Raw genomic sequence first — 25,349 nt, 5'->3', positions numbered from 1 at the left:
AATACTTTTTTCCTTTTATCAATAGCTCATGAAGGTGTGCAATAAAACAAAGCTAGGTTATCCCTCTCCTCCAGCTGCTCTTTGGCGAAGAGAAGTACGTTTGTGGTCTGGGTTGCTCCCTCAGCTGTAGACCTACCCTTGTTCCGCCTTTTGCCTTTTTCTTTTTTCTTTTTTCCTTTTTTGATGACTCAGATACCACCCTCTGAGTGGTTTTAGGTAGCAATATGAGTCCTAGTTGTAGCGACTTAACACATTAATGCAACAAGGGCCTCTTACTTAAGGTGCATCCAACAGCCAAGTCTGGACATGCAACAACCCTGTCGGATTCAGATGCATGTTACTTCAGGTACAACTCCATCATGCATGGGATCTGCTTAAGCTCCCTAAACCTTTTGCCCGCAAATGCTCCATACCGCTTTATTGGTGATCTAGTCTTGGCTAATTTATTTTTGAGTTTTATTTGCATGCCAAATCATAATAAAACCTCTTCAAAGTTGTGACACCCAATGTAAGATCTTTGAAGTGCCAGATGCGTATTCCTCCCAAGTGCTCCATCTCTAAATTTTAACCCATGTAGTGTTGGATAAATCATTCACAACCATTAACGTTAAAACCACCAAGTTAAGAGCAAATATATAAAATAGAGTTGATTGGTGCCAACACGGCTGTGTATTGCACCAAAAGTCTTCTCAATAACGAGTCACCCACTCTATCAAGTTATGTTGCACCAGAGTCATAATGTGAACACTATATTGTTCTAAAATAGAATGTATCCATGCCGTCTGCCATGTGGGGTGCATTCAAAGGCCGCAAACTGAAGTCCCTTTCAAATGAAAAGCAGTTTTTCCAGCACTGTCACAAAAAAGGCTTTACTTGTGGCTGCAAGTGAAAATTGAAAGTCCCTTTCACATGAAAAGCAGGATTTTTCAACACTGACAAAAAAAACTGCTTTGCAATTTAAATGTGAAAATGTATCACTGCTAACTGAAACATGTTCAGGGAAAAGACATGGGGCGTCATTACGACCCAGGCGTTAACCATGGCGCTATCAGCGCCATGGTTGATGCCGGTATTTTACCGATTGCGCCATGGTGGATGACGGAATTACCGCCCCGTTCCAAGGTTGGCGGGGCGGTAATTCCCCATTCCCCATTGGCCCTTTTGCATTCCCTTTTTTTCCCCCATAGGGCTCAATGGGAATGGGGAAGGCGGTAATTACAGTACCACAAATTGCGGTACCGTAATTACCTCGAAAGTCCCTTTGCGGGTTCCTTCCTTAACGGCTGGTAAAGACAAAGGCTAACCTACTCTTCGTTTGCTCCGGAGGTCTTCTCACTGCATTCCGGCATCTGAAAGACAAAAGCTTACCAACTCTTCGCACGCTCCGGAGGCCTTCGGCGCTGCATCCCGCATCTGAAAGACAAAACAAGGTGCGTTTAAAGACATTGGGGAACTTTAATACTCACGTGCCATTACTCCTTTCCACATCTAACCCAGTGGGTATTCCGGCACCCTGCAGCCGCTCCGAACTTGTACCTGCAAAATAAAAAGACAGTTAGAGCGCATCGTGAAGCAGGCAACAAGCGCTTACTTACGTGCTTCCAAGCGCTTCTATTCATCACGCGGGCTCCATCTTCAACTCACTTCAGCCCGTCATCCGCCATCGCCGGAACCCTGCAAAACAAGAGACATCATTACTAAAGACTTTAAAGACATTAGAATTACTCAAAACTTACCGTTCGTGCAGTAAACGACGGACAGCAGTCCTCTGAAGTCAAGAGGCCTGCTCCCCTTATCCAGTGAAGAAACTGGTTACAGCACCCTGCCTCGAGGCAGATGGAGAGCATGGCGTTCACTTACCTAAGGTGAGAGCGTTAACCTTTGGGGTTCTACAGGAGAAGAGAAAGGGAAGAAGAGAGAGACATTCAATAACCCAGTTCATTAATCCCATATTTTCTATCTGCAGACATCTTACCCTTCGAGGCAGACATACAGTGCACAGAGGTCCAGCCCAAAGAGCCAGCCGTGTGTTACACATAACCTTTGAAGATACGGTATACGCCCAATCAAGACCGGCGCCTCTACGGAAATCAGGTGAGCGTTACAGTGAAGTGATAGCAGGACAGTTCCCCTTGGCTGGAGCATGACTAAAAGTTTTGAAGACTGGGGGCTAAAAATTCAAACAGGCAACCAACTTCAAAGAGCAAGATGCAAACACAAAGAGAATAATAAAAACTCTAGTCAGAGGCTGACCCAGTGACACCACATGGCCTGAAGGCAGGATGAAGGCCATTTGTCCCACATGAGGATTTACAATTAATTTTAAAGGACTATTATCATTGAGGCCCTTTTCCCAGCAACCATAAGGCAGATTTTCTTAATTTATGTAACATTTCCAGGCGATTTTGGAGATATACAATTCATGTACCTACGAGCTAGGGAACTGTAATGGCGAGTTAAACTAGATTTCTGGGTGATCTGAAAATGTTCCAAATGTGAGAGTTGGTGAATGGGCAGAGGATAAAATTAGGAATATGGGTAATAAATTACATATTCTTAACTATTATGCTTTTTACAGAAATGGCAGAGAATTGCCACATTGCTATGCAAAATGGTGCGGACCTGGCTGTCGTCTTATTTAATTCCCCATGATTTGCTGAATCAGAAAACATGTGCAATATGACAGTTATTAGTAAAATGATGAAGTTTGGCCACATAACTCGTTTTTGACAATATTTTGACATGAGAACAAATTAGGCTTGTAAATTAAGTTGCCATATGTCTGCTCCAGGCTCTTAAACAAATCCATAGAGAGGGGCTGGAGTGGGAAGGTGAGAGAAGGGTAACTGTCCAATCCTATTTGTGAGAACTCTGGCAGGGCACTTGGCCAAGATTGTAAAATTGGTGATAGCATCGCTGCTATATAAGGGGGACTGCAGTAGGAGGAAGGGACGAAGCTGCTGAAATTTACCATCCAAAGAGTGCTGCTGCAGCTTACCATCTGACAGCTGCAAGTGAACACCAGAGGAGATTGCTGAGAGTGCATTTGAGTGGGCTGTCTATTACTCGGAAGACCTAAAAGCTGACAGGCTCCAATGGTGGAGAGCGGGAGGCCATCCTTGAGAGGGGAGTGACCAGACCCCTACCCTATCTTTCCAGAGTGTCCTGAAACACAGTTGGCTTTCCTGAACTTTAAACAGAGGCTTTCTATATAAGTAGATCTGAGCCCTGGGAAGCCAAAGCGTGTGGGAATCTGCTTGTAATACATCCTTTCCCTTCATAGTGGGTGGGGGGGGCAAAACTGTGTAGATCATTAGCCTACTTAACTAAAAGATTAATTTAATTAATTCCCCGTTTGGTGGAACACTGCAGGGTGATTTTTGTTCAAATTTGAGATTAACAAATCTCACCTCCCAGTGATCGCTGAAAAACTATAGCCTATAATTTAATTGAGTAATCCTGTTTGTCCTGTTGACCCTGATTTCTTTAGGGAAGAGGGGTGTATTTGTACTTAAAGCAGTCCAATCTTTTTGTCCAGCTTCCCCTAACACAGGCCTTTCAGTGGAGGGGGGTCTGAAATCCAAAATTCTCCACATCATTCACGCAGCTCTGGATTTGTAGTGATTTTCATACATGATTATGAGATGGCTTGCGCTGCAAACATACCTTTTATGAACTCAAATCCAGTGCTCAGAGCCCCGAATGTGTGGTGTGTTTGCACTTGTTTGGGATGTTCTGCTCTGATGGTTTCCAGCAGTTGCACAGGGTTCAGTCAGCTACTTGCACTTATGGAAGAACCGCAGAACAATCCTGTGGGATCAAATCTGTGCCGCCTTCCAGCTCTGGCGGTAGAAGCTGAGCACCAGGCCTGTCTCAACGGCAGCAGCTGAGCCTTGCGCTCAAGCTTTGGGAACCTGAACCAATGTACTGTGCCGAGGCTTGGATTGTTGAATGAGAAATGTTAAACCATGGAAAGTGAGGATCAAAGGACGATGTCACAATGACAATTGTTGTTGTGCTGCTCAAAGCAGACATAGATGCGCACCTGTTTGGAGCACTGTCGCTGTGAACTACTCCAAGGAACCCCGTCTACATTTGTCATCTTGTCCAGACAAGTGTTTTGCTTCATATATCCATAGCTCTGTATGAGGTTGCTGGGTAATGAGGTAGATTAAGCAGAGCCTCTGTTCGCACAGGTGGAAAGTGTGGCAGATTAAACATTTTGGCAGAGACCAGACTAAATGCCAATCTCCGATCTACTGCCAAGGCGGCAGCAGCTGGTTTGATACATGCGGTCTTTCCTAAACTGTGGCGCAGAGTTTTTCAAAGTTGCAGGAATATCTCACGGAAAGAGAATGGAGTTCAACCAGACCGGCAATGACTAGCCTTATGGAATACATTGCAGGAGGGATTGCTGGCAGCAGTGTGTCGGAAAGCTAGCTCTCCTATGCTTCATTTTAGTTTGGCGAAGGACTCAAGCAGTGTTTTATAACTGTCTGTAAATGTCTGATGTGCAAGACAAATGAAGCTATTTAACCCATGGTGGAGGTGGGGCCAGTACCTTAAAATCAGCACTTTTCCTATTCATAGAAAAGAAGTTGTGATAATCCAAACTAGTGTTTTCTGGCAAGGAGTTTTGTTTGTTTGTTTGTTTGTTTATTTATTTGTAATGCGTGACAGACCCAAGGGTATGTGTCGCAGAAGAATAAACATTAATACTTTCAGCTTAAGGTTGCAAAGCTGTGTAGGCAGACAGATATATACGGAGAGGCTGAAGGGCATATTTGAAAGATATATATATATATATATATACACAATAAGCAATTAAAATACATCATAACATTTTTAAAAGTTCAGTGTCAATTGGACATTGAAATAACATAGCTATATACAGTGCATGACAGTGAATAGATACAGGCGGGCCCTAGATGGAATGTATTAGTGGTCATTTTCTTTAATCCAGTTGATGGTGTTGTGTCTAAAGTTCAGGTATGTTTGGTCTGCCCTCAGGGAAGTGGGTAGGGAGTGCCAAAGCTGTGCATCTTTGACTAAGAAACTACTCCCCCCAACTTTGGTGAGTTTGAACCTTGGTACAATCAGACAATTTGAATTGACCATTCTAGTTAGCCAGCTGGGGGATTTTCTATTGAATCTCTCTATAAGGGATTGAGGTGCTGCGGTGTTTAGGCACTTGTATGTTAGCGAGACGGTTTTCAACAGGATTTTATCACTGGTACAGAGCTAGTTATTCTGTCTTCTTAACTCTCATATATGTTCTTTTTTTGCTATACCCAAATCTGCTGTAAGGGCATTATTTTGGAGAATCCTAATTTTTCCAATGATGTACTTATTGGCACCAAGGTAGGGGGAGTTACAGTAGTCCAATTTGGACAAAATTACAGCTCTAGCCAAGATGGTGCAACTGTTCTTAGATAGGAATGGTTTGCCAACTCTAATTAGCTTACAAGTATAAGCAGAGGCAGAGGCCATGGAGTTAACCTGTTTGGCAAAGGTGAGTTTGGCGTCTAGTATTGCCATCGATACTGAAGGTAGTGTATTTGTGGCCAAGTTTATTGAGGTTAGAAGTGGTTCCTATGATGATAAGCTCGGTTTTGTCATTATTCAGGCATAGACCGTGAACAGCCATCCATGCCTGGATGATGAGGTATATTCTATTTACCAAGGCCAAATCCTTGTCATAATCCCCAGTAAATGGTATGAGAATCTGGGTATCATCTGCATCGTTAGTGTAGGTGACACCAAGAAGGTCAGGATCATCGAAAAGGGGCTTATTAAATATATTATACAATGTGGGGGAGACACATGAGCCCTGTTGAACTCCACAAGTAATGGGAATTGGGTCTGCAGCTGATGAAGGTGAGAAGACTTGCATAGTCCTATTACTCAGAAAAGATTAATCCAGACTATGGCTTCCTGAGAGAAGCGGGCTGCTGAGTCAAGGTGACTACATAGGACCTTGTGGTCCACCAAATCGAATGCAGCCGAAAGATCAAGAAGGAGTAGTAAGGCTAATTTCCAATTGTCCTTAATCTCGTCGATTTGGGCCTTAAGATCAATCAACGCCATTTCAGTACCATGTTGAGGCCTGAAACCTAACTGATGGACTCCTAATAGATGGTTATTTTCCAGGTACTACTGAATTTGTAGATAGGCTCCCTTGCCTAAAGTTTTTAGTAAAAATGGTACTGATGTAATGGGCCTATAGTTAGTAGATATAGTTGGATCCAATGACTGTTGTTTGAGGAGAGGGAGTACCCAGGACTCCTTTAAGTTGCTAGGGATGGTGCCAGTGGTGATCATAAAACGTTACTTACGCGAGATCAAGGCAATAGGGAAGTGCTTCTCCTGCAAAGAATCCCCCGCAAGATTGCACCCGGGAGCGGTAGCTATGGACATGCCTCCATAACTTGTTAACTAGGAGATATTGTTACTGATTACTATGACGAACACCCCTTAGCTGCATCTGGGCCCCCTTCGCTCCCTCCCATCCCTGAGCTGGATCTGGGCCCCCTTTGCTCCCTCCCCGCATGAGCTGGATCTGGGCCCCTTTGCTCCCCCTCGCCCAGAGCAGGATCTGGGCCCCATTCGCTCCCTTCCACCCCTGAGCTGCATCTGGGCTCCCTTTGCTCCTTCCTACCCATGAGCTGGATCTAGGCCCCCTTCGCTCCCTCCCACCCCTGAGTTGAATCTGGGGCCCCTTCTCTCCCTCCGTCCCTTGAGCTGGATCCGAGCCCCCTTCAATCCCTCCCACCCCTAAACTGGATCTGGGCCTCCTTTGCCCCCTCCCACCTCTGAGCTGGATCTGGGCCCCCTTTGCTCCCTCCCACCCCATAGCTGGATCTGGGCCACCTTCGCTCCCTCTTACCCTGAGTTGGTTCAGGAACCCCTTTGCTCCATCCCACCCTTGAGCTGGATCTGGGCCCCCTTCGCCCCCTCCACCCATAAACTGAATCTGGGCCCCCTTTTCTCCCTCCCACCCCTGAGCTGGATCTGGGCCCCCTTCTCTCTCTCCTACCCCTGAGTTGGTTCTGGGCCCCCTTCGCTCCCTCCCACCATTGAGCTGGATCTGGGCCCCCTTTGCTCCCACCCACCCCTGAGCTGCATCTGGGCCCCCTTTGCTTCCTCCCACCCCCGAGTTGTTTCTGTCCTCCTCTTTCCCTACCCTACATAGGTCTGTGCCCATACTTCTAATATTTTCTCTTCACTGGATAATGTTTCCTTTACCCCCACCATTTCTCCTAATGTGTAAAGCACACAGTAAAGTGATTGCACTATTTTATTCTTAAACCACCTTCTTAATATACAAGTGTCACTATTCGAGTCCTTCGAGGAACTAACAGCACTATAAGCAATTTTATTCAATAGTGAAAAATCGACCAAAAAGAGGAATGCTTACACTTGATCTGATCTTTGCTCATGGGCGAATCTATTGGAGAATTCAGGCTTTTATTTCCCCATTTTATTGTTTGCGGGGTATTTAGGCCAATGTCATGGACATCCCATCCTTTTGAAACGGTGCACCCATAATTGTCATTTAAGGTCTCTTTATTAAATCATATTTACAAAGCCCATAATCACAGAATAAATAAAGCTGACAAAATATAAGAAATCGTAGTCAAAACGTGTTTGTAAAAAACGAGCACAATTCAATTGAGAAAAAAGGGGTTGAGTCGGTCTCACAAGAATTCCAACAGGTGCGGTGCCTTGCAACTAACCCATCGCTCTTAACAACAAGCACAAATACCGAGCCAGCTGACTTCCCAGCTTTGTGTCTACGGGGCCATATAATTAGGGTGACCAGACGTCCCGGTGTTGCCGGTACTGTCCCGGTATTTAGTGCTCTGTGCCCCTTTCTCAAGATTTTGTTCCCAATGGAAACTGCAGTGGTCCTGGTTTTTTGTAGTAGGTCTTCATAGCTGGCAGGCAGGCATGCACAATCTTGCACAGAAGAACTGCTACATTTTACAACTTAAGATGGTGTTAGTTTGTAATAAATTATTTATAATATGTGTTTCTTTGAACAGTAACGCTTAAACCCCCTTCTCTTCCAAACTCTACTGATGTGTAGTGCCTTGACAGCCACATTCAAGAGTTAGTCCTACTTTTCTGTTAGTTGTCCTGTCCCGGATTTTTACTTTTTAAATCTGGTCACCCTACATAAAATACATAAGCTATGGCAGGCTGGGTGAGAGTGTGCCGAACATCACACGCCTTCAGGAACACAAGAAAGCATTTAAAGAAAAAGGTAAAAGAAAAAAAGGCACGGCTCCCAGGGCTCCTCCCTACCTCAGTAAGTCCTGGCAGCACCTCAACCGAGGGCCACAAAGTGCCAGAGTTCTGCCAGGGCCCAGCAAGGGACAAAGTGCGACTCACCCGCCAGAACCGCTAGATGACGGTGCCTCGTCATTGTCCCTTGGGGTGGTGTTGTAAAATTACAGAAATGATGGACAAGAGGCTGCGTGACTGCAGAGTTGCTTCTTTATTTAGCTGGAACATTAGCTAGAAATCTGCATCATAAATCATGTAACTTCAAAAGGGTCAACAGGCCCTGGAACTCTGGTGCAGGTGATGTAGGTATTGAATGTCCATAAAGCTCAAGGCCAGTCCAGTGGAAGAGCACACAGGAGCTGGTGTTGCTCCGTGCCTCTTTCCTCGCGTCTGCCGCGAGCGAAGCGCGGGAGCCGCACTTCCGCTATCTCTACACACCTCCCTCTGATATTGCAAAACAGGTTATTGCAGGACATAGTCATTGTATCTCACCGGTCTCTGTGTTCCCTTCGCGGCGGTCACTTCTCTCGCTATGGGCATCCTGCCTCTGGTCGTCTTCTTGCTCTACTGTGGGTGCATCCGCTTCATACACATTTCCTTCGACTTCTCTTCTGTCTGTCTCCGGCTCTCGTTCTCTCTATCTCTCTCATTGTCCATTACTTTCTCGGTTTCAGGTCTTTCATGGGTCTTTTCACTCTCTTGCCTCTTTTCAAACATGGCCACTCTCTCCATGTTGCATGTGCGCCCGTCTTCGGTGCGGACGTGGTTGGTTCCTCTGTGAATCATCTTTACGGATCTGCTGAATCTTGAGCCCCTCATTTGATCCTTGGTCGGCAAACATATTTTGATCCAAACTCCTTCTTTTACGTCTGACCCTTGTTTTGTCCTTCTTCTTCTGTCACTCCACCTTTTCATGCGTGCTTTGCTGTTCTCTATTCTCCACACCACTTTCGACATGTCTACTTCCTCATCTTCTCTTACTCTGGTCAACCATGGTGGCACTAGTGTGGAGGCTGCTCTCCTCCCTCTCAACATGTGAAAAGGGGAGATTTGGGTGATCCCATTGGGAGTCAGTCTGTGAGCTGCGTTGGCCTCTTTGGTCATTTTGAGGGGATTCATTCCCAAGGCGGTCGCCAATTGGATGGCTCCCTTGATGAACCTGTTGGCCCTCTTCACAAGCCCATTGGCTTGGGGATGATACAGCGCTGCTTTCTTCTGGTGTATGTTCTTCTTCTTCAGGAACAGTTCCATGTCTCTGGATATTAGTTGTTCCCCATTGTCTGTCACTAACTCATTGGGGAGTCCTTCCCTCTGGAAGATCGCAGTGAGGACCTCTATTACAGTGGCAGTCATGATGTTGGGGACAAACTCGGCCTCGACCCACTTTGATAAGTAGTCCACTAGCACTATGCCATAGCTATGTTCGGGCGCAATTGCTTCCAATGGTCCTATAAAGTCCAGGCCCACTTTTGACCACACCGCTTCAGGGGTTTCTGTGGGAATCATGGGCGCCTGTCTGATCTTTAGGCCCTTTTTACTGTTGAGACACTCATGGCATCTCTCAATCATGGTACGGATCTCCTGATCCAGGGACGGCCACCAGTAGGCTTCTCTCACTCTGTGACGTGTCATGGTGTTCCCCAAATTGCCTGCATGAGCTCTGCACAGGATGGTTTTCCTCATACCTGTGGGCGGAATCACCTGGTCAGTTTTCATGCCGTTAGCTTCCGAGATTTCATCTGCTACTTTCCAATATGGTCTCATTCCTTCTGGCACTACCCTTTCATCTGGCCATCCATTCTTGACCCATTCTTTAATTCTCGCCATGGTGGGGTCATTTCCGTCTTCTTCCATCCAGTGTCTCTCGCTCTGCTATAGGTAGTCTGGGGCCTTGAGATCTGTGATGGATGCTACAATGCATTCTTCTTGTAAGAAGGTGGTGGCATTGTCCATGCCTTCTGCTAATCTTGACATGCAGTACGCCTGCAAATTCTTCCACCCCGAGATGTGTTTTACCTCAAAGGTGTATTCTTGCAGTTTGGCTGCTATCCGTGCTAATCTGGGTGTGGACACTTTGGTGCCGTCCGGGCTGAGCATATGGATGAGGGGTTTGTGGTCGGTGACTAACTTGAACTTTGTGCCCCACACATATGTCCTGAAATGTTCCACGACCCATGCACACGCCAGCATCTCCTTCTCGATGGTGGAGTAGTTTTGTTCAGCTGACAATAGGGCTTTGGAGGCAAATGCCACCACATGCTCCGTGTCGCCCTTTTTCTGGGTGAGAACAGCTCCTAATCCGTAGTTGCTGGCGTCCATAGTGATGAATGTACTCCAATCTGGGTTGAACGGTTGCAAGCACGGCGCTTCCACTATGTGTCGTTTGATGCTTTCCACTGCTTTCTTCTGGGCTTGTAGCCACGTGTACTCTGACCCTTTTTTGAGAAGCTCACGGATCGGCACTGAGGTTTCAGAGAATTTTGGGATGAATTTTGCATTATATTCCGCCACCCCGAGAAATGACCTCACTTCGTCTTTGTTGGTGGGTTCGGGTGCTTTAATTATAGCCTGTAGTAGGTTTTGCTTGGGACTTATACCTTGCTCTGATATCTTGTACCCCAAATAATCAACTTCTTTTGCTTTGAATACACATTTTTCATGCCTTAATCTTACTCCCGCTTCTTGGAGCTTGGTGAGGACTGTTTTCAATGTGGCATCATGCGTCTACTCGTCGCTTGCATATACCAGGATGTCATCCTGGAAGTAGGACACGTTCCTGACGTTCCGTAGTAGAGCGTCCATCATGCATTGAAACGCTGAGGCTGCAAACGATAGACCAAACGGCATCTTTGTGAATTGATAAGTGCCAAACGGCATGATGAAAGCGGTCAGTGGCTTGGACTGCTTGTGTATTTGTATTTGATGGTAGGCATTCCTCATGTCCAACTTCGAGAACACTCTGGCCTCCTTCATCATGAGGATTAATTCATTGATGCTTGGTAGGGGGTAGCTGTCCGCGATTACTTCGAGGTTTAGACTGCAGAGATCAATGCATACCCTTAGCCCTTGTGAATTCTGTTTTTTTATCAGTACTACTGGGCTCAGCCACTCTGAAGCTTCAATTTCCTTGATGGTGCCATCTTTCCTCATTCTGTCCAATTGGTTTCTGAGTGTGTCTCTTGCGGTTGCCGGTACTGGTCTTACTCTGTTTGACCGGGACTGCGTTGGTCTTTAGTAGTATCTTGTGCACAAAGCCCTTGATGTGTCCTTTCTCTTCCGAAAATAGTTTTGGATAATCTCCTTTCACTACTGGCACTCCTCTCAAACTGACCAACAGTACCTGGACCTCCGTGCTGGGGTCCAGCTTAATTTTCAGTTTTGCCTGTAAACTTTTGTGGTAGTCTCTCTTCCATTGAACTCCACTTTCCCTTTGAGGTAGTCCTGCAGGTGTACTGACGCACCGCCGAAAACTATAGGCCTGTGCTGCGTGCCGAGCACTTGGACCGTCTCTGTTCCCATCATCTCTTTGTATATGCGCAGGAGTATTATGGTCAGGTCAGAGCCTGAGTCGGCCATGACTCTTGTTTCCAGTCCATTGATTTTAATTGCGCAATGGGGCTTTTCTCTTCTGGCACGTGGGCTGTTCACCATTATGACGGTAGGTCTCCCTTCATCTTCAGAGGATGATTCCCTCTCCGTAATTGTGTTCAGCGTTGACGCTTGTGACTTTTTTGTTTCGCCATCAGCACACAATTGAGAAGTGTCCAATCTTTTTGCACACTGAGCACACCTTGTCCATTGCCGGGCACTCTTTATCAAAAGCTAAGTGCTTCGTGCAGGTGCACCTGTGGCATTTTAACGGTTCTTTTCTCACCCATTTCCCTTCTCTCGCGTCGAGGACCGGCTTCTCCTTCTTTGGGCGGAAAGCTACTGCTTGCACTTCGGCTGGGCTGTGGCCGCTTGCAAATGCTTTTCTTCTACATGCCGTCTCTTCCACTGCTCTCGCTATTTCAATTGCTTTTTCCAGCTGTAGTTCTTTCTCTAGAAATAACTTGTCTTGCACCTTCCTGCTGTTGGCATGGACCACCAGCATGTCACCGATCAGACCCTCTGCGTTGTTTCCAAAGTTGCATAGTGCTGCCAATTCGCGCAGTTTAGTAACGTAATCATCTACTGGTTCAGAAGCATCTTGCTTGCGGCTATAGAACCTTATCCTATGTAGGACGGTATTCTCCTTGCTGGCAAATCTCTTGACAATTCTTCTTACGGCTTCTTTAAATACATCATCGTTGTCACCGGCTACTGGTTGCGGGGTGAGACTCTCGAACACCCTTTGTCCTTCAACGCCCAGGGCATTTAGTAGCATCGCCCTGCGTCTCGCTGCTGAGTAGCCTGCACCGCCCAAGGCCCCCACGTACGTAGTGAATAAGGGTTGCCATTGTGGCCAAGGGATGGCAGGCCTACCTGGAGTTTGTAATAAAGGCAGTGGTGGTTTCGCTCCTTGCATGGCACCGCGTAGATTTCTGTGGGGCCCCTTTTCGCCAATTATTTTGTAAAATGCCAGAAATGATGGACAAGAGGCTGCGTGACTGCAGAAGTTGCTTCTTTATTTAGCTGGAACATTAGCTAGAAATCTGCATCATAAATCATGTAACTTCAAAAGGGGCAACAGGCCCTGGAACTCTGGTGCAGGTGATGAAGGTATTTAATGTCCATGAAGGATCAAAGGCCAGTCCAGTGGAAGAGCACACAGGAGCTGGTGTTGCTCCGTGCCTTTCTCCTCGCGTCTGCCGCGAGTGAAGCGCGGGAGCCGCACTTCCGCTTTGTGGCTGAGATCTCGCGAGACAGGGAGGTCTCATGATATATCTACAGGTGGCGGATGATGTAGGGGCTACCGAGGAGATGATTTGGTGAACCACCAGCAAGTTTTGATTGAAAATGGCACACATAATGTGAAGGAGTACTCACCTTTTTAGGTGTTGAGCAGCTGTGGCTGGCTGGTCTGCAAGGATCGGGAGCCTACCAGTGCACACTCATTCTCTAACTACCTATCAGGGCCAGTCAGATCATCAACGGTTTACGTCTAATTTTCTGTGTATCTGTAAATGCCCACAAAATGCGGCAGAGTGAGCATTTACAGATTTTGGGTAAATCTTGCCCACTCAGGCCCTATCCTGTCTACCCTTCTGTGTAGTAGGGTGACCAGATTGTCAAGAAAATAAAAACGGGACGGCCAACAACATAAATGAAGGACTACGCCCTCACACCCTACCTGCTTTTTGTCCACTGAGAACCCCTCACATCTCCCACCTTCCCCCTTCCATCCCACAGTATTTTCAGCACTGATCCTGCTTATAAAATGTGCGGTTTTGAATCAGGATGTATGCATGCGAAGACCAAGTTAGCTATTGCTCGGATTAACATGGCCGGCCTTTCTGTTTACTCGTTTCTCAACGTGCCACTGTGGCACAACCAGCTAGTGCTTGAAAGGCGTGGAGTGCGGGGGGCGCGGTGGCGGGTTCGAGCCCAACTTGCCATGGCAACATTCTGTCAGTGTTATAATATGTATTTACTGTATAGTTGTCAGCTTCCCTTTCCCCAAAACAGGGACTGTCCCCAAAACGGGCACAGGATTTTTAAATTTAAAAAAACTCTCAGGACATGGGGATAAAGGGCACAATCTTTCCAACTTAAATGCTGGAGTCTCATTCATCTGTTCCCATTAAACTGGCCATGTGAAATCAATACGTTATGTCCTCTCACCACACAAACGCTACCATGATGTGGAAAGTGGCCCCTGCCAAATGTGGGGGCCAAAATGGTTTTGTCACGAAAATTGGGGGGGCACAAACCCTTGCCCCCCACCTCTCCTAAAATGACACTGATGTGTGTTTCTGCAAGCTGGCTAGCATTCTCTGTAGTGAGGAGGTAGTGGAGATGTAGTGGCGGGAGTGGCAAGCTCTGAACCCAGCAGAGGGGGCTGTAGGTGTATTAACATCTGTAAAAGACACTGTGTCACCCTCACTATGGGACAATACCAACACGTGCTCCCAATCTCTCAGCACACACCACTTTGCCAGTAACTGTTGCATGTCTCGACCTCACAAGACACACATACACATGTGGGTTATCGAGTAAAACATAGCATGTCGCTGAATATGACTGCCTGTGCAAGTATGTCTCTGACACTGTCTAAGAACCGCGCATATCCCGGCCATTCTTAGCAATCCTTTATAGACATTCTGAAATCGTGCTTTTGGCCTGCACACCATTTCTTAGTGGGTGGGAGGAGTGAATGGGTATTGAGCTTTGAAAGTAAGTGTGTGTGGGGAGGTGGGCATGAGTTCTAGTGCATACAAGGGTATCTTTGTGTGCTGCATTTCGTATATAACGTGGGCTCAAAACGAGTAGGAATGTACTCTCCAAAATCAGAAAGGAACAGTGCTGCAGTGTAGATGCACGTGAGCATGTGCCACAGCTGTGAAGTTCTACTACAGACAAATGCCATCCTAATGTTATGCAACAACCACTGTTGCATCAATGACATCGCCACTGGGGGTTAGGGGATTGAGGAATCTCCCACTGCCACCCACTGCCCTGAATTTCAGCACGTGGTACTTGTTTGTATGTTTTTATTATTTCAAAAGCGCTTGACGCCTAAGCGCTTTACAAAAACAATCAACAGTATGATCCCTTTAGATATTGAAAAGCATTTTTGGCGTGAGTTGAATAGCCTCATGCAGGTTTTTTTGTGGGATAATAAACCTCCTCCCCTGAAAATTAGCAAACTTTACAATTGCCTTTGTCTAAGGGTGGGCTGGGGGTCCCTGATTTTAAGGCATACCATCTGGCGTTTATGTCGCGGAATGTTTTTGATTTTCTCAAATCAGAACATGAGGATTGGATGTGTGCAGAATCTAGCCATGTCGGCCCATTGTCACCTAGGGCCATTTTGACCAGTAAGCCATCGCGATCAAGGGTAGAAGGCCTGCTAACTAGGAGTTTACGGAACTCTTGGGTGGCCTTGTGTGAATGTCTGGGTTTCAATGCTTTGAGGGATCCGAGTGCTTCGATTTGGTTGAATCCATGTATTAAGATTGAAGGGAAAACTCTGTTCTGGCAGGATTGGTATCTAGCCGGGGTGCATTGGATTAGTGATTTGTTCGATGGTTTGCGTTGGATGACAGCTAGGGAATTACAGTTGAAGTTTGAAATTCCTACTTTTTGTCTGGGGGACTATCGGAAGATCAGGAGGGCGGTGGGGGAGGTGGACTTGGAGAGGAGAATCAACATAGACATGCTTGAATGGATACCTGGAGTGAGTGGATGTGGCCTGGTTAGTTATGTCTATAGACTGGTTGTGTGGAACTATCGGGCTAATGATGCTTTGAGATTGGACTGGAATCGGAGAATTGGTCAGGATATTACTGAGGAGGATTGGACAAGTATTTGTGAGAATGTGAAATTGTGTTCTTTGAATCTTGCTGATAGGTCGCGTCAAATACAGATTTTGAATAGAACTTTTTGGACACCTGAGAGAATGATGAAAAGAGGGATGAGTGACAGCTCGGAATGTTGGGCGTGTTCACATGAGGAGGGCACCTTGGAGCATATGTTGTGGGGATGTTCGAGGGTGAGAGGTTTGTGGTTTGAATTTGATCAGATCTGTGAAAGGATTTTGGAGGAGAAGGTTCATGTGGATTTTAAGACAATTGTACTAGGCTGTGGGGATTTATTGGACGATCTGACTACTTCCCAGAAGAAATGGATCTTTCGTGGGGCAATGGTGGGGAAGAAGCTAATTTTGAGACATTCCAAAAAGTCTAACCCTATTACTATTACTATTGAGGAATGGATTTCAGAGATGCATTCTCTGGCGGATATTGAGAGAGTATTATATCAGAGAGAGAAGAAAACTACATTATTTAACAAGATTTGGGGTAAATTTCTGCTATTATATTAGACTAATTCTTTGATTGTTTTGTGGCTCCTGGGGGTGGGGGGGACGGTTCAGGTGTATATGGTTTTGTTGACTTTGTTGTCATTACTTTATGATGTAATTTTATGTACATATTTCTATGTTGTGTTATTCCTTGAAAATAAATAATTTTAAAAAAAAAGGAAAAAAAAAAAACAATCAACAGTACATAGGATGAGTAACTGGACGACCCAAAAGTTAGTTAGAAAGAAGATATGCTTTGAGGTGAGTTTTAAAAAGAGAAAAGGATGAAATAAAGCAGACGGCGAGAAGAAGAAAATTCCACTGCTTAGGTGCGAGTCGAGGAAAAGAACAAAAACAGGAAGAAGGACGTGGAACAGTTAGAAGAAAAAAGGGATTGACAATGGAGAGAGCGCATGGGGGAATGAAAAGAGATAAGAGAGAAAAGATAAGGAGGAGCAAGGTCATAGAGGCACTTACAGACAATACAGAGCAAGATAAAGAGCAGACGCGAATAAAAGAATAGCCACTGAAGAGATAGCAACAGTAGAAGAAATAGAGCCACAAGGGGGCAGCAAGCGTAGAATTCAAATAGATGGGTGATAGACAGAGCAAAAAGGATCAAGATGAAGAGAGGGAGGAACAAAAAGGAGAAAGGAGCAGTAAAAAGAGAGAGAGGGGAAGAAATAAGACTCTTAGAGGCTGGCAAGATCAGGAAACAGCGAGCCTTCCTGATATTATATGGTTGGTAGCGCCATGCATGTGAAACAGTGGAGCTCTGAGTCAAGGAAGAAAGTGAGCAATCAAAGACAGCACCTAGCTCCCGTGAGGTGGGGGAAATGGACAAAGAAGATGGAGGAAACGAAATAAAGAGAAGTGAAAGTGGGGATGGACTAGTGTTAGCAGGAAATAAAAAACATCAGTCTTAAAGGGGTTAAGGTGGAGAAAGTGAGAGGACATCCATGTTTTTGCAAGAAGGCAGGCAGATGAATGAATGAATTAATAGAATCAGTAAAAGAGGGGAAAGACAGAGGAATCTGAGAATCACTAGCACATAGATGATAGGAAAAGCCAAAGGAAGAAAATAAGAGACCCAAGAAGGGAAAGGAGAAGAGGGCCAAGGACAGAGACTTGGGGGGACGCCACGAGACAGAGGCAGTACAGAAGAGGAGCGCCCACCCCAAGAACTGAAAAGGTGTGACTGGAAAGGTGGGAGTGAAACCAGTTAAGAACCGAGCCTTGAAAATCAAGGCCGGCAAGAGATGAGAGGAGAATAGAATGGCCGACTGTGTCAAAAGCAGCCGACAAGTCTAACAGAGCAAGCAAAGAGGAGAGTTTAGAGTAGAGTCAGGAGAGGAGTGAAGTGGGGACCATCAAACAAGCTGGTTCAGCAGAGTGACGGCACCCTGAATCCAGATTGAAAAGGTGCTGAAAGTAAATTAAAATTACCAAAAGAAGAGAATTGGAATGCATGATTTGCTGAAGAGGTATAGAGGGAAAGGGTAGAGGAGAGATAGGATGGAAATAAGAAGGCAAATGAAGAATAGAGGCGTGTTTAAGAGAAGAAGCAGCAGTTGCGGACGACAGAGAAGAGTTAAAGAGCGCAGTGTGATGAGCAATCAGGGCAGAGTAGAAAGGCAAGATTATAGAAGGACTAGCATTGCCCGGTGAAGTAGGGCGCGCTTTAGCCAGAGCAGAAGAAACATCCAAATCAGAGAGTAACGAGAAAGAAGATATTACCGGGGTCGGGGTGGGGGTAGGGGGCTGCAACAACATGAGGAGGTGAAGAAGAAGCGACAGAAATAGATACAGAGAGAGATTTTTGAAGTGAAATAAAGAGCAAAATCAGAAGAGGACGAAGAGGTACGGTCAGGTGAAACACGGGAAATTAACCGATTAAGATTTAGAAAAAGCCGACGGGGATGAGAGGCAAGAGAGGAGAAGAGTACATAGTATTTCAAACAAGGAAACACAGAGTTCGTTTTTAAAACCTGCTCCAAAAGTATGACTTCATTGTGGGCGGTGCCCTTCTGTGTCATTCTGTGAAGTCAAAGAAACAAAGAACGTGCGTAATGACGCGGAATTCACTGAAAGGGAACCTCCATCTTTGCCCAAAAGTAGTGCGCACCGTGTATCAACTCAAAAGCTTTCTGAAGCATCCCTCCTCTCTCGTTCTGCGGATATCACTACGCACCGTGGTTTGTCTTTTTAGTGCAATTGACCCCTGCAGGCTAGTCGCAAATGACAGCATTTTAATTACAGAGGCAGAAATTTAAGCAATCACCACACGAGCACTTTGCGCCTCCTTCCTTGCCGCCGCGCTGTGCTTAAAAACAACGAACACTTTGATCATCACTGATAAGTGACCCATTGGGATTCCATGCTAGACAGCACTTGCAAAGAGCGTGCCATGTGCATTCTTTCATAATCTGCCCCCCGCTGAGTCGTGTGCAGAACAGAGGAGAAATCAGGCCAGGTGTTGTCTGTGTGGGTTAGTGGGGACTCAGAAGAGACCCGGCATCCGGCTTTGAGAGCAGTGTTTACAGACTGCCAGAACTGCGTCCTGGCTAGCCCAGGCCAACTTTAAGCCCCGGGCCGGGGTCCTATTGGTCCTTTGGATGTTTTGCTTATGAATTCACTGGATCAGCAAAATCCCATTCCCAAAAATAGTGTCCTCTCCATCATGACAGAAGGGTGTATTTTGTCGGTTTTGTAGTCTTTTCTTGTGTGGAAAATGGAACTTAACAACTCTTCTAACTTAGCCTCCTCAATAAAAAAAAGGGTTTTTGCAACTTCTAGCAAAGCCTTCTTCTTGAACAGCGTAAATGGTGCTTATATTTCACCGTAATTCTTATGTAAAAACTTTAACATTCGGACCAGACTATTACTCCTGGATACAACTCAGAAATCTACACCTATACTACATGTGTATTACCCAACTTTCTCGAATCACTTCACTACTCTAATGTGACAGATTTAATTGAGGACCGAGTTTCGGGTATGTATTTCTTGTGCTGCATTGCCACCTGGTGGTGACACATTCGAATCACAGCGTGTATTGAGACTGCAACAGGTTCTAACAACTTGAGTTATGTAACTAGACGTTCAAAAGCCAATCCTAACAAAACCAATGACATACTTTTTGTGTAAAATGAAGCTGTGTGCGTTTTGTGTGACATTGTGACTGCTTAAGTTAACTATTTTCCGAGAAAAATTGTGTTAAGAATACAGTGCACAGGGCCTCTTCTTAATGGTTTGCCAGAGATATTTTATTCTAACAACAGTGGTTCCGAAAGATAATCATGGGAGGCCTTGTGTACAACAAAACCAAGTACGAAGATTAAATGGAATCGAATGTGTTTCAACAGGACATCTGACTAAGTCTGACGGCAGACTGGGACCCTGCTAACGCCCAAACGGTCTGTCCAGATAGGGCCTCATCACGAGTTTCACGGTATCCCGGCAGTATTGTGCCGGGATACCGGCAACACAATTAGCGTTACCGCTGCTCGGTCTGGCACAATTTGCTCCAAATCATGAGTAGCCAGCATAGCTGTAATTCCCCATTGGGTTCATTGGGGTTGTGGCGCTAAAAGCACCGAAAATGCATTCACCTGCAGCTCAGACCTCGAGGTGAATGCGTCCTGGCAGGGACAAACTCGTCATTGGGCCAGCCCTTAAATGTGGCGTTAATAGCATTATTGCTGAATTTAAGGGCTGAGGCCCAACTCGTGATGAGGCCAAAAACAGGACACCCCAAGAACCTTCCTAAATATGTCCCCCTTTTACTAATTAACCTACTCATTGTTCAGTCTAATGTCACCTCCACACTATACACAATCTCCACACACGCACTACAGCCGTATGTCTGCTAGCACAACCAGCACCCAGCATTGAAAGAGTGGGGCGGCGAGGCACAAAAAAAGTCTTGCTACTTTACCCCCCAAATGCAGTGTGCGCAATTCCATACCGTCTCATTCGTGCCCCCAAACTATCCACCCCTGCCCAAATCTACTTTCGGGTAACATTAGCGGCAGATGGTATTTTACCACATAACAACAAAAATAAAACTGCAGAATCATTACAGATGCACGAAACTCATCTATTAGAGCTCTGTCCAGAGGCTCTGGGGTAAAATAAATGCAAACCTTCTAATTTGCATATGGACTGCACCAATAGAAATTACTTCACAGAAAAGATCATTGCAAGGAGAATAATCAGTCTTTGTTCTTGGGAGCACAATGAAAGTGACTATAGAATAAGTTATAATAAAAAAGCAAGGTGGCAAATAATTTTGTGCTGCAAAATACCTAAATTGCACTATTATAATATATTGAAAACTCTATAGTCATAAGACTTTTTTAAAATAACACTGTTATATTAACATAAGCTATGAAGTAAATTGCGTACAGAACTGCAGATTAGAGACACAACTCATTACACGGAAGGCAGTAACCATGGCGCTATAATCGCCATGGTTGCACCAGTATTTTACCGAGTCCACCATGGTGAATGGCGGAATTACCGCCTCATTCCAAGGTGTGCGGGGGCGGTAATTCCCCATTCACCATGGCACTTCTCCATTCCCATTTTTGCCCCCATAGGGCTCAATGGATATGGGGAAGGCGGTAATTACGGTACCGCAAATTGCGGTACTGTAATTACCTTCAGAGTTCCTTTGTGGGTCCCGTACTTAACGGCTGGTAAAACCAGCCGTTAAGGTAGGGACCCACAAAGGGACATCGTAGTAAGGCGGTAAGGGATTACCGGTACCAGTACCCTTACCGGTACCGGTAATCCCTTACTGCCATCCGTGTAATGAGGCCCACAGTGTGATTAAATGATTTGCCCAGGATCACACACTTTGGTCAAATGATGAAACCTGGATTTGAACAATTTAAGCAACTGAGTGCGTCCCACCAGGGTTAGTTGATATAGATATTTATTAAGGGTTTGCTTTGCATTTCATGTGCTAAAATAATACTTTATAGTAATGCCTATGGAAGCAAACCACATTACATAATAAACTAGCCGTTTGTAGTAAACTAACTATACACTATATGCATTGTCATAGAAATATGTTGAGCAATAAGAGTATGGCTTTAGTTTTATTCTCACACATGAAAAAAGGTTCAGAGTTGCCTCTGAGCCTACCAAAATTCTCTCTATGTGTCACCTGAAAGCAGGTTTTAAATCAAGCTCTGTGATATGCTTCAAAAAACGTTTAGTACATTATATAATATCTCCCATATTACAATTATATGACTCAGTCGTGTATTACTCCTTAAAAGGCAGTTCAAAAACAGGCCCAGTGTCAATTAGCCAATGCATTTCGGATACAGATGGGTCTTCAGGGATAAACATTATCCCTTAATAAGTCAACTTATGTTCATATGACTGAGTCTTCAGGATAACCTGTTAGAGGTTAATAGCCACGTTGCACTGTTATCTACCCCTGGGGACTACAGTACCAGTCATATGAACACCAGTTGACTCATTAAGGGATAGTATTTAGCCCGGAAGACGCATCTGTATCCGAAATGCATTGTCTAAGTGACACTAGGCCTGTTTTTTTTACTGCCTTTCATGAAGTAATAAAAAGACTGAGTCATATAATTGTAATGACTATGGGAGATATTATTTAATGTACTAAAAGTTTTTTGACGCCTATCACAGAGCTTGATTTAAAGCCTGCTCTCAGGTAATGTATATAGAGAGCATTTTGGGAGGCTCAGAGGCAACTCTGAACCTTTTTTAGGTGTGGTATTGACACCCTTGTGCCAGGGGTTTTCTTCACCAGATTGTTCCTTGAATTAAATTACTAATTTTGAGATTTTCTAAACACAATGCATATATTTGTTACCATTAAGTGATGGCCACCCTTTCTCAGTCTTTAGTTTTATTCTCCCCATGCTGCATGCAATGTCACAATAGCATCATGCAGATTAATGTGAGCCTAACAAACCTCCCTTGGGGTTTTAAGCCATTATCATTATTTCATAAAGCATGCCGCATTTGCACCCTGCACACTTCTGATAATTCCCTCTCATTCCCATTTCCAAAGGGACAAAAGTCCCTGCCAATAGTGCCCCCTCCCATCAGTGCCTAATGGCTCACAATGAAATTCTCAGTTGACAAAGAGCAACGTGAAAGCCCCTCTACTGCCTGGAGCTCCTTGAGACATTGTCCTGACAGCAGGAAACCTCTCCCGTTCAGAAAGGGTAAGGTGTGAGCGTGCTGAGCAGGAATTGCTCAAACCACTTTGTCCTGCCAGGTGTCACTGAATTGCATAGAGCCCACAGCATGGCCAGCAACAGCCTCCTCCTTCCCGGCCAGTGGCTCCATCGGTGTCACAGTGGTGGCAGCTAATATACCTTTGCTTTTCCCCTCCAGATAAACCTACACTGAGTGCATCCCCACAAACCAGGTAAAATCATCCTACTACAGGACTCTGGTACTTCCAGCCTGCACCCGTCCAGACCTCAGGTTTCACACCAGCCTCTTCCTCTACCCCCACTCATTCTCCTTCCCCTCTCCTCTTCATTCCAGACCCATGCACCAAGAGGACACCAAAATGACAGAAGTAAGCTACACAGGACCAATTTACATTACATTTCAACAAACAGGTACATGTCAACAATAGGTGGGCCTGGTGCTCTTCCTTTGTCATGCATGTATTTATGTTATTGTCAAAAACTTCACAGCACAAAAAACAGGTGATTCCAGGCCTGACTGGTTCTTGTTTTTTAAGGCAAAGTGAATGCCAATCATTATTCTCTCCTGTCTGACGTCAAGGAGACCATGCTTGTGAAGAACTGTGAGTCTCCTGAGGGGACTGCTCCTATTTTACAGGGTGGTCGGTCCAGTAACATCAAGTAACATTTACAGCACATGGCCTGCTTAAAAAGGTTGATTACTATGCTCCTTTGAAGGGATGAAGGCCTGATGTGTGTGTTTAAATCAGCCCAGATGAGGGTCACTTTACCCAAGTGGCTGTTCTTCAATAATGCTTGTGGTCGAATCTCAATTGTGGTGATAGTTCAGCATTGCTTGAATGGGTACGTCAGGAGGGTAATTTGGTGCCAAGCCACTTGTGTTTTCTTTGCTATGTTCTCCTTGAAGGAGAGGTATCTGTTGATGTAGAACCCAAGAGAATTGGTGCACGCAGTCAGATGGGGTGTCTAGCCCATCTGACCGTCTGGTCAGCATCAGGAATTCAGTCTTGGGGGGACTGAGCTTCAGGTAAGCACTGAACATCCAGGACTGGATCAATTTGAGGCAGGCCTTAAGCCTGTGGATGTCTTCGATAAGACTCCTGTGTTCATCTGGCACCAACTTCCTGCGTGTGAAGCGGTTTGCTAAACAGAGAGTCGGTGGTCGTTCACTTTCCCCAGTGGGCTCCCTCCATTGGAATAGCCTCACACCCCCTCTTCATCTTGAGCAGGACCTCCTTAAGTTCTGGAAAAGCCTCAAGACTTTTCTCTTTACCTCTTCCTTCTCCTCCTCTCTTCCATGCTAATCATATAGTAGTGTGACTGATGTACAGGGCCCTTATGTATCCTCGGGGCCCTGACCCTCCCACATCTCTCATCCCAGCCACTGTCTTTTACTGCACTTACTCGACTCACCCTCCCCACGGGAGGTTATACTTACACTTTTCTTATGCCCTTAACCCTGAGCACTTCTCCTTTAACACCACAGCACATATACCGTATCCCCCTCCCCCTACTATGCCTTGCACGTTCTGAACACTCACAAGGCATAGAAGGTTTGTTTCCCCTCCATGTTACTTTCACTATTTGTTTGTACTATTAATTTAATTACTTTGTTGTATTGCATTGTCTACCTCCCCTTGTCTCCACCCTGTCGCCCTGTGGGTGCTTTGAAACAGTTTTGCTAATTGTATAAGCGCCTAACAAATGACCAATAAATAAATAAATAAATACCGATAATCTTGAGATAGAGCTGCCGGTCATCTGTGCATTGGTGATGTGGATGTTGTGTATCCAAGCAGTTCCAAGTAAAGGTTGAAGATCGAAGGTGGAGATGATGAATCCTTGCAAGACTCCACAAGGGATGGGTAGAGTTGATGATCTGGAGGAATCCATTTGGACAAATTAGTGGTGGTTAGCAAGGTCGCATTTGAACAAGCTGAGGACGGTCTTGCTGATCCCCATTCAGCGATGAAGAATATCAGTGAGTGTGTGGTGGTCCTCTGTGTTAGTGAGAGGAAAAGGAGAACTAGGAGGCAAGGAAAGCCATTATTGATGATGATAAGGGTATTGTCAATTACCTTGCTGGCAGCTGTTTCCATGCTGCATCTGGGTCTGAAGCCAGATTGGTAAGACTGAAGGAGGTTGTTGGTGTTGTGTTGGCGGTGTAACGTGACAACTGATTTCTCAAGGACCTTACCTAGGAAAGGAAGATGAGAGATGAGTGATGGGGTGGTAGTTGCTAAGGTAGTCACGGCCAGTGTTGCTTTCTTGAGAAGTGGGAAGATTTGTCCTGTCTTGAGGTTCAAGTGGAAGGCGTCTTGAGTTACGGGGCTGCTGATGATGATTGTCAGGTAAGGATGGGATGCTTCAGTTAGAAGATTATTGAGTATTAAGGCAGTGAGGATGTCATCTCTATACAATGTGGTCTTGAGGGATGCTAAGATGGAAGTGAGCTCTTCCATGGTGAGTGTCTTGAACGTTGTCCAGTTAGTGGTGGTTTTGTGAGATGGAATGTGTAGTGTGTTGTCAGTTGTGCTGTTGGTGTCTCTGAGCTGGCAGATCATTCTGCTCTTGTTGAGCAAGAAAGAGTTAATTGCAGCACATTTGTTGATGGAGTGCAGTACCGATGGATCAGGCAGAGGATTGATACAATGCTTGATGGCTCTGTAGAAGGCTCAGCTTTCATTGTTGGTCGTATCTATGGTGTTCTGTTAGTGGTTGGCCTCGGCAATGATGATCAATAACCTGTATGTAGCTCAGAGTTCCTTGAGCAGAGCGAGATTGGATATACTTATTTATTTATTTGTCAGTTAAAGTGGCGCCGGAGCCCACAGGCATCAGGGCACAAGAAAGAAGTGAAGTAGAAGCTAGGGTCAGTTGCCAGAAGAAATTTATTTAAAAAGAAG

Source organism: Ambystoma mexicanum, chromosome 3p (assembly GCF_040938575.1).
Source record: "Ambystoma mexicanum isolate Mex_15411 chromosome 3p, UKY_AmexF1_1, whole genome shotgun sequence".
Taxonomy (NCBI): domain Eukaryota; kingdom Metazoa; phylum Chordata; class Amphibia; order Caudata; family Ambystomatidae; genus Ambystoma; species Ambystoma mexicanum.
The sequence above is the reverse complement of the archived record's forward strand: the minus strand, read 5'-3'. Positions refer to the sequence as shown.